Source organism: Macaca thibetana, chromosome 15 (assembly GCF_024542745.1).
Source record: "Macaca thibetana thibetana isolate TM-01 chromosome 15, ASM2454274v1, whole genome shotgun sequence".
Lineage (NCBI taxonomy): Eukaryota > Metazoa > Chordata > Mammalia > Primates > Cercopithecidae > Macaca > Macaca thibetana.
Genome location: NC_065592.1, coordinates 87607848 through 87622717, shown reverse-complemented (window position 1 = coordinate 87622717; position 14870 = coordinate 87607848). Strand labels below are relative to the sequence as shown.

The window sequence follows — 14870 nt, the reverse complement described above, 5'->3', positions numbered from 1 at the left end:
AAGAAATAACGTTGAGGGGAAAGGTTGCTGAAGAGAAAAAAAAAAATCTATAGAAAAAAAGAACTGGAAAGAAAGAAATTATATTTGCTTCTTAAGAAAGTAATCTTTTTATCAAGAGTTTTTTTCCATAAGATATTGGGGTACAGGTGGTATTCGGTTACATGAGTAAGTTCTTTAGTGGTGATTTGTGAGATTTTTGGTGCACCCATATTTATATGGGAAAAGAAACACACATCAGCAGTTGACCTTGGAAACTATAGAACAATCAGAAGTCTACTTTGTAACCAAAACCCTAAAAATATTACCTTAGCATGATGGTCCTCCATAAAGATAGTTGCTGTCTGTTCAACAAATATATTACCACCAAAGAGATAAAAGCAAGTACAATCTACAAATTTACAGTGTTTCTCTGTACATTGTTCAAAAGATAGAATTCACTGAAAGGATGAAGCAGGCAATGTGATTAATTCATAGATGAGTTCAATCTTATTACAGCCATTACCTTCTAAGTGAAGATATAATGCAAACAATGCTGTATTTTTTAGACTGCTGTTATCAATTCCAGATATTAAAATAATTATTTTAAGCTGTTATAGCCTACAGCCAAAATGAAATAGCACAGGAACTATAAAGCTTTGTAAAACAAAACATGTAAGTAGTCAAACTAGGCTTATCACACCCCTGGCAGATAAAAAGGCTGATCATCAATCAAGAAATAAGCACATTAATCCTGAAGGAACAAAATTTGCATTTCTATAATGGGAAATTACTACTGCACTAAAAGATCTTGTTGAAAAAACTTAATGTATTTCTCCCAAAAACAATTTTTTAAAGATACTTCAATGCTGGGATTTCTTTTGCACACACAAAAAAAGAAATAAAAATCATCTACTTTCGTAGTATAGTAAATTTTTAGGAGTAATTGTTTTTCAACAGAGATAGAAAGCTCCACTATTAATGTGCATGATTTTCTAGATAATATTAAAAGCAATGCAATTACAGTTATGGTAATTGATATGGTTCTTACCTGATAATGATCATGGGTCAAGAGTTTAAAACATAAAGCAGAACATGCTTTGCACTTTTTAAAGTCAAGTGAGCGATTGAAACTTGGCTTTGATATGAAAGACAGTGGACTCTTTCTGCCCTAACTGCTTGAGGTAGAAGTCGGGGCAGAGTGTTGCTTAGAAATCCCGTGTCCCTTCTTTCATTTACACTCTTATCTTCCTCAAACCAGAACTGTTCTTTCCTTAGGAAAAGAGTGTAATTCTCAGTTATCTAGGCAAATGAGGAGTCATGCATAACGAGGATAAATCAATTTCACAGTTAATCTCAAACCCCTGTTTCAGCCCCGTTTTATTAGTGTCCTAGGCTTCCTTAATAAATTGACTAAACAGAATCTGTAGGTTAAGATAAATAAATAATTTATTTAATTCATTCAGAGTGACAGCACCTTGTAAAATTGTGGAGACCTCTCAAGGTCCCATAGTGCCATTTTTTTTTCCAGCTGCTACTGCACTCCCGGACTTGAAGCCCGGTTCTGCCCTTTCTGACAGGGGAAGCAGAATGCAGAACAGTTTAATTAGACCATTTGGACTGTTCATTTGCTTGGGTATTTATGAACCGAGTCCAATGGAGCCAGAAAATTTACTCAGGTGTAAGAAACGAGGAGAAAGATCATTACCTTTGATGTGGCAGATAATGGCAATCTCTAAGAAAAAAAACCTCAAAGGAAAGTCAACTTTTAAATAACCTGGAGACCACAGTTTAATGTGTTTTGGACAGCACTTAAGATCACTGTTAAGGCTTTAATGACGTTACATGATTCTTTCTATGAACCAGAAACAAAAACCATGGCATCATCATATTAAAACACTGATATATTGACACATGATACAGATTTAAAAATCGGTGACTGGACAGGAGAATATTAACAGTATTGTTAATAAAGTTTATCTTGGGGTGCTGAAATTATGAAATATTCAGTAGTTATTTATATTTTTAATTTTCTCTAAATAAACATATTGCCTTTATAATAAGAAAAAATCAATGATGATTTGCTTCTTAATTTTAAAAATTAATAGCATATATTTTTATTGAACTGGAATTTCTAACTATTTTTCAAACTGTCTTCTCCAGGGGGAGAAGCAGAGTACACAGATATTCAGGCTGCTTGTCCAAACTTCAGTTTTGTTTATTAAAATTCCACTTAATATTTCTATTTAAAAAAAACATGGTTCCACTGCTTTAAAAAAAAACACACACACAGCTGGAAGTCATTAATGTGTTTCAAATAGTTCCTAAAATTTACTGTATGCAAAATTCTGTGTTACGTAAACTGAGTTACATAGGAGTTGTGATTTTCTGTTGTGTACATACACACACACACTCATTTCTCTTTAATCACTATTCTTTTTTCCTTCCATGAGTAAACCTCAGTCCTATTCTGTTTTTTTCATTTCCTGCTCACCTTAATTCTACATTTCAAAAGCCTAGAAACTAAGTGAGCAAGGACAGAAATGTCTTCAGAGGATGAGAGAAGGCAAACACTACTATTCTACATGGTGTCCTTCAGTATGTGGAAGCAGAGGGAGAAAACAGTCAACTGAAAAGTTTTGGGGTGATTAAGAGATGGATGGGGGAAAAATAGAATAGGTTTTAAGAGGCCTCTTGATGTCCTTTGAGAACCTCCATTTACAATTTGCTTGCAATCAATTACACTTTGTCAGATTACTGTTTCTTTGAATTTGCACTTGCTAGAGATTTGGCCTCGTGGTGCTCTGGTTATATACAGGTTCTAACTATCACAGGTGAAGGGAGCAACACAAAAAACACATTTATGACATACAGCTTCCTAGAATGAAAGAAAATCTAAATGAACCTGGACAAAAAGCTATCCTGGTCCTCAGCATGAATCTTAAATGGCAATAATCACCGGTGAGATTTCTCTAAGCAGCATTTGGCAAGCTTCTGAATCTATGATTGTAGCACCAATCTACACTGAGCATGGGAGTTTTCTGTTATAAAATTTGAAGTTTGCTACTCATATTCAATGTAAATTCCAAAGTTTCTTCCAGGATATTGATGTACACACTTCCTTTTGGGATATTGACGTACACACGTGAGTGTACATGTATGCACAAACACAGACACACTTGGGTCAGGAGAGATGGAATTCAATCTGTGAGACCTGATAGGGCTCATTAAAGACAAGAACTGAACGAGTACAGAAACTGAGTTTATTCTGGCTATAGCAATGGGGAGCAATGGGGAGCACCTCAGATCTGAGGATCAGAGTGTCCCAGTAGGGGGGCTTTGTCTTACACCTTTATAGGTAGGTGTAGACAAGTTACAAGTGGAGTGGTTTACAGTCGGGATTGATTTTGCAATCAGGAGAAGTCTCAGGCAGTCAGCTTAAAAGAAAATGCTTATCTCTGTGTCTAGCTAGTTACAGGAGGACAAACAATCCATCTAATTATTCATAAGACAAAGCATGTGAAATTGGAGGGTGTGTATCTGTCCTTGTCACAGGTAAACAAGGGAGTCATCTTATTTGTCATGAGAGTCAAGAGTGGACAAGAAGCCTTATCTAAGTCACATGGGAAGGGTGGTTGGTGACAAGCTGTTTCCCAGAACGGAAAACTGTTACTGTTTTCAGAGCTCAGGTGAAATTCAACACTGTCTGCCACAGTGAACTGTGGAGGGAAAGAATTGGGCACCTGAGACTCTCACATTAAAAGCACAACTTCAATGATATCACTGGTTTCTGAGTCTAGGTTGACTGATCATTATAAGTAATACTCATCTGAGCTTAATACTTGTGCATTTTACCACTTGCAGAAGTTGGAAAAAAATTATCTAAAATTGTTTTCCCACTGCTCGGGATTAGAATAAATGTGATGAAAGCTGAGGGTATCTAACAGGCAAAAGGGCATATTACTGATCAAACTGTGTTATGAATGTCATGTTGTCACACAGCAAAACAAAACAAACTTTTTAGTGAAGCAGCATGGTACAGAGGAAGGAACACAGATGAAGATGAAGTTGAAATTCCAGAACAGGGACCTCAGAAATAACACCACATATCTACGACCATCTGATCTTTGGCAAACCTCACAAAACCAAGCAATGGGGGAAAAGATTCCCTGTTTAATAAATGGCGCTGGGAAACCTGGCTAGCCATATGCAAAAAACAGAAACTGGACCCCTTCCTTACATCTTATACAAAAATTAACTCAAGATGGATTAAAGGCTTAAATGTAAAACTCAAACCATAAAAATCCTAGAAGAAAATCAAGGCAATACCATTCAGGACATAGGCATGGGCAAAAACTTCATGACTAAAACACCAAAAGCAATTGCAACAAAAGCCAAAATTGACACATGAGATATAATTAAAGAGCTTCTGCACGGCAAAAGAAACTATCATCAGAGTGAACAGGCAACCTACAGAATGGGAGGAAATTTTGCAATCTACTCATCTGACAAAGGTGTAATATCCAGAATCTACAAGGAACTTAAACAATTTTATAGGAAAAAAACAACCCCATCGAAAAGTGGGCAAAGGATATGAACAGACACTTCTCAAAAGAAGACATTTATGCGGCCAGCAAACATATGAAAAAAAGCTCATCATCACTGGTCATTAGAGAAATGCAAATCAAAACAACCATGAGATACCATCTCACGCCAGTTAGAATGGTGATCATTAAAAAGTCAGGAAACAACAGATGCCGGAGACGATGTGGAGAAACAGGAATGCTTTTACGCTGTTGGTGGGAGTGTAAACTAGTTCAACCATTGTGGAAGATAGTGTGGCAATTCCTCAAGGATCTAGAACCAGAAACACCATTTGACCTAGCAACCCCATTATTGGGTATATACCCAAAAGATTATAAATCATTCTACTATAAAGACACACATACACGTATGTTTATTGTAGCACTATTCACAATAGCAAAGACTTAGAACTAACCCAAATGCCCATCAATGATAGACTGGATACAGAAAATGTGACACATACACACCATGGAATACTATGCAGCCATAAAAAAGAATGAGTTAATGTCCTTTTCAGGGACATAGATGAAGCTGGAAGCCATCATTCTCAGCAAACTAACACAAGAACAGAAAACCAAACACCACATGTTCTCATTCATAAGTGGGAGTTGAACAATGAGAACACGTGGACACAGGGAGGGGAACATCACACACTGGGGCCTGTCAGGAGGTGGAGGGCAAGGGGAGAGAGAGTATTAGGACAAATACCTAATGCATGTAGGGCTTAAAATCTAGATGACAGATTGATAGGTGCAGCAAACCACAATGACACATGTATACCTATGTAACAAACCTGCACGTTCTGCACATGTATCCAAGAACTTAAAGTAAAATTCAAAAAATAAAGTTGAAATCCAAGGTACATCATTTATTAGCAGTGTGACTTTGGTGATTTAACCACTTTATGCTTGATCTGGAAAAGAGTGAGGCTTACTTGGAAAGAATTCCGTGATTAGAGATCATGTATGGAAAGCCCTAGGTAAACTCTACCTGGAATGTGGCAGGTACTCAGTGATGGAGCCCCCATTTCCTTGCCAGGGCTGAGTGTTCCCACATTAAATTGGGGAGAGGTGTGTGTTTCATAAGTACATGAGTCGATGTACATTAAGTCAAACTTTCTCCAGCGAGTATAATTAAAGATGTAAAACTTGGGAACTACCACTGGTCATCTTCTGCCATTTGGAGAAAGCCAGTCTGGTCTGGGTATCATGAAGATACTCAGAGGAAAGTCAAAGAAGCATGAAGCTGATACCCAGAGTAAGAATCTTGAAAGTGTTCAAGTACCCGGTTCTACTTATCACTCTCTCCAGTTTTGCTTGGCTATGTTGAAGGCCGAGTTTCTGTCACTTACATCCCACAATATGTTAATACAGCCAGCAATTGTTTTTATTCTATTAATAGGCAGAATGGCATGAGTAAAACAGGGATAGTTGAAAATAAACATTCTCTTCCCAATATCATCTCCAAATTAATAACTTATTCACTAATTCTCTGCTTTAGATTGTCTAACAGAAATCTAAGAATATTAAATATAGACAACAAATATTTTTCCAAAGATGCCTTTTTCCACTTATTTGGCATTACTTCATTGGAATTCATCTTCAAAGAGTTAGTTTTATCTTGACTATAGTTCTAATCTTCCCAGTGAAGCTTTCAATATAAGCTAATGATTTTGATGTACATCCAACTCAAGCTGCATAATATACTGTTCTATATGCTGTTCCATCTGGGAAACACTTAGAGATAAAGGCAATAATCTGATTATTTGCTTCATACAAATTGCTGCTCTGAAAATTAGTTTTATAATGCAGAAAATAAGAGACCGTTTAATGCTTCTTATCAGGCTTAGCTTTTCAGATGTTCAAGGGACTTCGACTGAATATTGACAAGTAGCAAAACACCACAGTATATGCAGTAGAGAAATTTCACTGTACAAAAAAAATACATTTATTTTGCCAACCTGCATCCAGAGTTATTCTTAAGAGTTGCTTTCAGGAGCTTAGGAATCAAAAGAATCAGAGAGACAAGAGTGGGCACCTAACACCTTCTAGGAAATAATAAATTCTTTCTAATTATATATACTCTGGGTAGCAATAAACAGGCAAAGGCCAAACACACCTTCAACGGTAATGTGCTTCATGGACAGAATGTATTATGAGCTAAACCCACTGTAAAAACTTATAGCCTACACATGCAGGATTCCCAAAAGAACCACCACCACCACCAAACTGCAGATTTGTACCATTGTATCCCGTCTTATGCAGAATAAAATGCTCCTGAAATGAAAATGCTTCTGTCAGTGATGGTGCTTGGTGTTAAGAGTTTAAAGTTATCTGGGTTTGTACTTTTGGTTACCTTTTTAAAAAGATTTAACTAAAGTGTTTTACAAGCTTTAGAAAAATTATCAGAATATCAATTTATTTTTTAGGTAAAATAAACACGTAAAACCAACACACATTACCTTCTTTGTCCAAAAGGAGTTACTTCTTTCTTTCCTAACCAGAAGAAATCAAGCACAGGCATACTGTATTAGCCAGGGTTCTCCAGAGAAACAGAACCAATAAAAGAGAGAGACAGAGAGATTTATTTTAAGGAATTGACTCACACGATTGTGGAGACTGGTAAGTTCAAAATCACAGGGTGGGCCAGTGGAGTGGGAGATCCAGGGAGAGCAAAGGTTCAGCTCAAAGGTCATCAGGCTGGAAGAGTTGATGCTGCAGATGAAGTCTGAAGGCAGTTAGCTGGAGAATTCTGTTACTAATGGGAGAGTCAATCTTTTTGTTCGACTCAGGTTTTCAACTGATTGGATGAAGCCCACCCATAAAATGGAGGGCAATCTGCTTTACTTAATTCCACTGATTTAAATGTTAATCCCACCCAAAAACACCCTCACAGAAAGACCCACAATAATGGTTGACTCATAAAATTCACCATCTCTCTCACACACACACACACACACACACACACACATATATATCATCACAAAGTCATGCTTCCCCCTACCTACCTAGAGGCCACCTGCACAATTCCCATTTACTATCGAGACTTCTTGCAGCATCTTTTGTGTGAGGTTATCCTCTGACCACACAAAGGAGGAAAGACACAGGCTGAAAGTACCAGGAAGTGAATGCTCCCAGACAACCTTTAACTAATGAGGGGTGCAATTTGGTGGATAACCTAAAATTCCTCGTGGTTCAGAGTGACATTCAGAGACTCAGTCTACCCCATCTCTAAGGGGAGGATCCCTTCTCTGTCTCATTTCTCTACTCCCTTGCAGTGCCTTCTAGGATCACCTGCCAAAGAAACAGGCTGTACCTAAATTCTTGTTTCAGCATCCTGCTTTTGGGGAACCTAAAGATATATAATATCCAAGCTGGTTGTTCTTACTCCACATTGCTTCCCTCCCTTCCTATTATCCACTTCTTGATTTCAGGCTCCAGTTCATACAAACAGCTTATGTCTATAATTTATTTTTTTTTAAGTTGATCTTTATTTGTACTGAGAAGACAGAATCAGGAATAAGGGACTGCCCCCTTTTTTATCCAAGGACTTCACTTTCAGCAGTGCATCCACAAAACGCACACACACAAATTTGGCAGTCTCAGTATAGAATAACAAGTAGGTTCTTCCCATGAATATATAAAGACTACCCAACTCTATCTGTAAAGCTGAATAAAGGCATTTCTAGACAGAAATGCTCGACTGATATTTATGAAAAACAGGTACATGAATGAATGAATAACTAACATTCAGACCAGGCACGGTGGCTCACACCTGTAATCCCAGCACTTTGGGAAGCCAAGGTGGGCGGATCACCTGAGGTCCACAGTTCAAGACCAGCCTGACCAATATGGTAGAACCACGTCTCCGCCAAAAATACAAAATTAGCGAGGTGTAGTGGTGCATGCCTGTAATACCAGCTACTCAGGAGGCTGAGGCAAGAGAATAGCTGGAACCCGAGAGGCAGAGGTTGCAGTGAGCCGGGATCAAGGCATTGCACTCCAGCCTGGGTGACAAGAGCAAAACTGTCTCAAAAAATAAACAAACAAACAAACAAATAAATAAATAAATAAATAACTTTTCGTTGTAGAATTGAACACATGGGTCACCGAAACAAGGGCTCTTCCCTGATAAAAATCAAAAAATGCCATCTTACTGAGCTTAAGATCCAACCGGAAGTGCCTAGTTTCAGCTCCATCACTGTCAATGTAAAAACCCACAGAAAGTCACATTACTGCTGTGCCCTAAATTGAATCAAGAGTGTCAGACATTCCAGCATTAAGAGCTTTGGTCTATAAGTCAGGACAGCGGAATGGGAAATCAAACTCACCAGTAATTGACACTTGACATTCCTAAAGTCCAGTCCTTATTGGAGTAAATGCAGGAATGATACTTAACGGTTACCAGATTATTATCTGAAGGCAATAGGAACTTGGTCTTGAAAATGTGGCTAACTCGGTTCCATACTCAATGTAATTATCTAAGAGGGGCTCGGAAACCTAAGGGCTTTCAGATACCTTTGCTTCTGTTCTGTAAGGAAAGAGGATGATCCAAAACTATGGTCTAGGTACTTTTTTTTTTTTTTAGTATTAGAAACCTTGATCAAAATGAACTCTTAGGTGGAAATTCAATTTACCTAATGTCTTAATTTATTCAGTCAACAAATACTTGCTGTGTGCCATTGTTCAAAGTACTGGGGATACAGCTGTGAATACAATGGACAAAAAGCCTAGACCTCATGGAACTTACACTTTAGAAGAAGGGGTGATACGGTTGAAGGGTCTATGTGAGCTGGCAAAGGCAAAGAGTAGAGCTCCTGGAGCTCTTTAGTATGCATAAGAACTACCTGGAACGCTTGTGGAAGGGCAGGTCCCTACCCTTCCTGCCCCAAGTCCCTCCAGACTCTGATTCTGTAGGTCTCCAGGAAGGAAATTCGGATTTTTAACAAGTACTCTAAAGTATTTGATGCAGGTGATACAGACCACACTGGAGAAACAGAGCCCTAGAGTTCCCAAGGCACAGTTTACAAACTACGTGCATAGATTATTTCTCTAGGGATTGGCCTTTCCGTCCTTTTTCTCAGGCAGTCATCAAGAAGCACGTGATGGATGTCCCCATTGAACTAGAACCTGAGAAATGCTTGACGTTTCATTAGAGGTATTTTTTTGTGCCAAAATCAGAGTCAAATAATAACAAAGTACTAAACTTCCAAAATTATCTTAGATTCCAAAAATACCCTTAACAGTAAACAGATGAAGAACTATTAGCTGCTCTTGAACCAAGTTCCTAGAGTGCTTGGCATATATTTCAGCACACCAACTTAGCTTGAGTGTCACAAGGATCTACTTCTGCCACCGTTTCCTGTTCTTAAGTAGTTGCTCAAGAAAGGTGAGCACTGTGACTCATCTGGGTCTCTGTGTCCCGTTGTGCCACCACAGTATTTGTCATATGGCAGACAACATATGCTTGTGAAATCCTTGAATAAATGAGATAATGAGTGAACAAGTGAATTAACAAATAATAAGCCAACCTCGCCTGTATTAGCTTGCAAATGAGGGGATCTCTCTTTCTACATTGTGTCCAGCTTTCTTTCTAAGTCTCTGATTTTAATACTGAAAGAAGACAGGAATGAAAAGGAAATCAGCCACTAATTGACTGCTGCCTCCAAAAATTGACCCCCGCAAAAATTACAGAATGTTCTTCACTATGTGGTTTCAAGATTTGTAAGTCCTGGAATTGGCTACATTTCAAATCTATCTGTAAAAATACATCTACGAAAAAGAAAGCTTGTTGTATGGCAGTTTATAAGAGTTTGCTGGTCCTCTAACACCAGAGTTACATAAAGTTTCCACAGCATACCCTATTTCCATTGCAAAAACTTTTAACCTTGAAGTTAATCCCTCCCCAAATTTGATGATGATGATTGATGAAAATGACAGCAAAAGCCTCCAACTGTTTATTTAGGCATCACTGCCCTCTGCTGGATAGAATTAGAAGTTTCCATGTAAGTGTACTTAGTTTTCCAGAATCTCTGGACATAAATGGACTTTTAAAGTTATTCTTACCTAGTCAAATCCAGGGCTAAAACTGAGGATCAGTATTTGATTTTCTCCTTTTGCCTAAGGCTTCAATATGATTCAATACAACATTGTTACTGATCCTATCTTTATCCAAAATTGTGATGTTTTGTGCATTGGGAACTTTTTCGCATTAATTTTTATTTTCAATATCGCAGTAAAATATTGTTTATCTTGATCGCTGAATCTTTTGACACTCCCTTAAATTTTGTCCCTATAGCAAATGCCTCACTTGCCTTACCCTAATCCCAGCCCTGGTCAAACTAGCCCCTAAACTACTTTCTCCAGGAAGTTGACAGCCACATTTGAACACTTCAGGAACATCTTCTTTGACTTCTCTCCCTAGGTCTAGGCTCCCTAAACTAGGGTCCTGAAGAACCATGTATCACTCCTTGCATAATTGCTGGATAAATATCTGACTCCACTCTAGACTGAGCTTCACGAAGACAGGAGACTTGTGTGGAATTTTTTCTAAGCACAGGATTTTCAATATCAGTAGTTAGAGAATAAATATAAGTTGAATGAAAGAATTACCAAATACCAGTGAAAGAAGGAAGATCCGTGTGGCAGCATTTTTCATACTTAGTCAGCTGTATTAGAGCAAAGTAATAATAGCAGCAATAGCAAAAACAACTGCTATTTCCTGACCACTTACTGCATGGTGAACTTTGTGCTAAGTAACACATGGTCTCATTTAATCCACACAACAATCTTGCATGGCATGGACTATTATTACCCACATTTCAGCAGAGGAAGAATCTAAGGCTTAGAGAAATGCAGAAACCAGAAACATTTCTTTCTGTAGCTTTCACATTGGTTCTAGAAATTTCCCTTGATAACACTTTTATGTATCACACAAAATAATTCCATCAAACAAGACTATAAATAGACAATAATTAAAAAAAGGAAAAAATAATAATTCCAAATCTCACCCAAAGAGGATTATATACCTGTTATGTGAAAGGCTCTAGACTAAGATCTTCAGGGGATGAAAAGGAAAAGCAGAGCAAATTTCTCTCTGAGATCATCAGTTTAGGAAAATATAGAATATTTTAAAAATTAACTACGCAGGCCGGGCGCGGTGGCTCAAGCCTGTAATCCCAGCACTTTGGGAGGCTGAGACGGGTGGATCACGAGGTCAGGAGATCGAGACCATCCTGGCTAACACGGTGAAACCCCGTCTCTACTAAAAAAATACAAAAAACTAGCCAGGCGAGGTGGCGGGCGCCTGTAGTCCCAGCTACTTGGGAGGCTGAAGCATGAGAATGGCATGAACCTGGGAGGCCGAGCTTGCAGTGAGCTGAGATCTGGCCACTGCACTCCAGCCTGGGCGACAGAGCCAGACTCCGTCTCAAAAAAAAAAAAAATTAACTATGCAAATGCTAATGTAAAAATAGAAGGTCTAGTAGGGTCACCGTCATAAGAGAAGGAATAAATGTGAGAGAAAGATGATAATCTGGTTGGAGGGATCAGGAATCCCTTCATAGGAGGTGGCAGCATGTCAGCTAAGCTCTGAAGGAGAGACGAAATATTAACAGGTAGAATTAAGGGTAGCAGGAGGGAGAACAATTGAGAAAGAGGCAACAGTCCAAGGTAAACCACCTTTACAAAAATCATAACAACAAGAATTACAACAGTGAGAGAGATCTGATCTAAACAACTCTATCTTGCCTTTAATGTCCAAACTGCCCATAGTCATTCCTGAGTGTGGGCCAAGCTAATTTAGGGAGAAATTCAGTTTATAGCTTGATTAATAATAGCCTTTCCCCAAAACTACCACCTCTGTAAAACTAAAGGCCACCAGGTTAGGAGGATGAGAGGGGCCTCAATTCGTAGTTAAATGACTACCAGCCATTATTCTGGAAGTCATAAGATTTGCAACTTCCCCAAGTACTCCGTAAATAACATCACTATTGCAGAATCTGAGATTGACCTTTTGAGATGTCTTTTCAGACTTTTGCATTTCTAATGATGGGATGGTCCTACGGGGACCAGCGACTCCTCTGTAGCCCCCACCCAGAAGCAGACTCAGCGCTGGAGGACGGTTTTCCACACCCCTATGATTGCATTACCAACCAATCAGCAGCACCCATACCCTAGCCCCTGCCCACCAAACTATGGTTGAAAAATCCTAGCCTCCAAATTTTCAGGGAGGCTGATTTTAGTAATAATCAAACACCAGTCTGCCATCTAGCGGGCTCTGCACATATTAAACTCTTTCTTTATTGCAATTCCCCTGTCTTGATAAATCAGCTCTATCTTAGCGGTGGGCAAGAAGAACACACTGAGGGGTTACACAAGCACAAGGAAAGAGGCAGGAGCGTGTGTGTGTGTGTGCGCGCGTATGTGTGTGTCTGTGTGTGTGTGTACGGGAATGTTCCAGCTTGTCTGCAACACATGGCACACATAGAGAAGTAAAGGGACATGGGGCAGGGATACAGACTGGAACATAGCACCGAGGCACCCCCATGCCAGGCCAAGGGACTCTTACATAAATATTTCCTACTAGAAGGAAAGAACGTTCTCGAGCAGGGAAATGCTGTGAAGCTCAAACCTTCCTCCCCCACCAAAATCCATTGCCTTGGGCTGCTGGTAGTTCCTCTGGCTAATAAGGATACCTCATCCGAGCCATTTCCACTTCCAGGCTTTGTCACCTGCTGAGGCCAGAAAGGCAGTGAAAGTGTCTGGAAGCATTGGTGGTCTAGGGAGGGTGGCCCCTGGTGGCCACTCAGCTAAGCAACGCGGTGGCAGAGGCAGCAGGGGAGGCCCCACTGAGCCACGTGGGTCTGGGTTGGAATAACAGAGTAAATGGTGGGCAGCAACTTAGCCCTGGCGTTATTGGTGAGGCTGGGACGTGGGCTCTCCAAGTCCCACTGTGGAGGAGGTGCTGGCAACTACTTGCACACCGTTGCTAATCGTAAAATCCTTGGAAGACCTTGATGTAGTTCTTGTGTTCAATCATGGCTCAGAAAGGAGCATTATTTAGTCAGTGAAAACCACAAAAACATTTTTTCTACAATCAGTAAACAAGTTGGAAATTATTAGAATAATTTGGTGAGTGATATGCACCAGAATTACTTATATCACTTGTTTTGTGACATAAAGTTTAGTTTAGAGAATCAGAAACACATTTCTGATTTTCTTTTTTTTCTTTAACACTCCACAAACTTGCGCGTCATCCTCATGCAGGGACTGTGATAATGTTCTCTGTATCATTCCAATTTTGGTATGTGTGCCACTAAAGCAAGGACTGTCATTTTCTCATTCACTTATTTATCTATACAACCATAGCAGTTGTTGGGTGTTTTAAATACCTCTCAGGTTTGCAGCCATTCATTCACATAGAGACAGAAAGCTGTCATGAGGGCCTGGCAGCAAATGAGGGGACATGAAGTTGTCCCTCCTACACAGTGACTGAGCCGACTTCCCTGCATCCAAGACCATTCCCACCCACCCTGCAGAGCTCTGTCCTATGACATCACCTGCTGACTCCCCTAAAATAGCACATTGATATAATGTAGATGTGGTTTACTTTTTCCTTCAGAGGTGGAGGACACTGTTACCAGAAGAGAACGGGTTTATTGCCTGATTAACTGGCCTAAACGGTAGGTGAGACGTATTCATCCATTTCTCATTAGTGAAAGCTGGCTTTGTGCCAAGCTCTGTGCTAGACTCTAGGACACAGTAAGAAGAGATGAGCAAGCAAAGGAGCCTCTGGAGGAAGGACACCAGCCCAGACTTAGAGGGTAGGAAAAGCTTTTGGGAGAAAGTGGTGTTGACAACGCTGAGACCTGAGAAATGAGTAAACGTTAGCCAGGCTCTTCAGATGCTGGGGAGGAGACAGGGAAAAAGAGAAGAGAGGAGGCAGGGAGAAGGAGCAGCACACAACTGCAGGAAAAAATAGTAAGTTCTTAAAGACTTGCAAGAGAAAAAATGTAGTTCCTTGGGGGAAGTGGATGCTTCTTAAGCCTGGAGCACTGAGCACAAGGTGGGCGCTATAGTTTGGATGTTTGTTTGTCCTCTTCAAGCCTCATGTTAAAATTTAATCCCCAGTGTGGCCATGCTGGGAGGTGGGGCCTAATGGAAGATGTTTGGGTCATGGAGATGGATTCTGCATGAATACATTAATGCCCTCCATGGGGGGCGAGGGTAAGTGAGTTCTCACTCTATGAATTCCCTCAAACATTGGTTGTTAAAAAGAGCTGGCACCTCCCACTTCTCTTGCTTATCCCC

General features: G+C 39.7%; 1 non-coding gene across 1 annotated transcript; it reads right to left on the bottom strand.

The window, feature by feature from the left end:
• Positions 1-13781: 13781 nt before the first annotated feature.
• LOC126938140 (U6 spliceosomal RNA) lies at positions 13782-13884 on the bottom strand. The gene has a single exon (XR_007719973.1). It is a non-coding gene; the product is annotated as a U6 spliceosomal RNA (small nuclear RNA).
• Between the last annotated feature and the right edge of the window lie 986 nt (positions 13885-14870).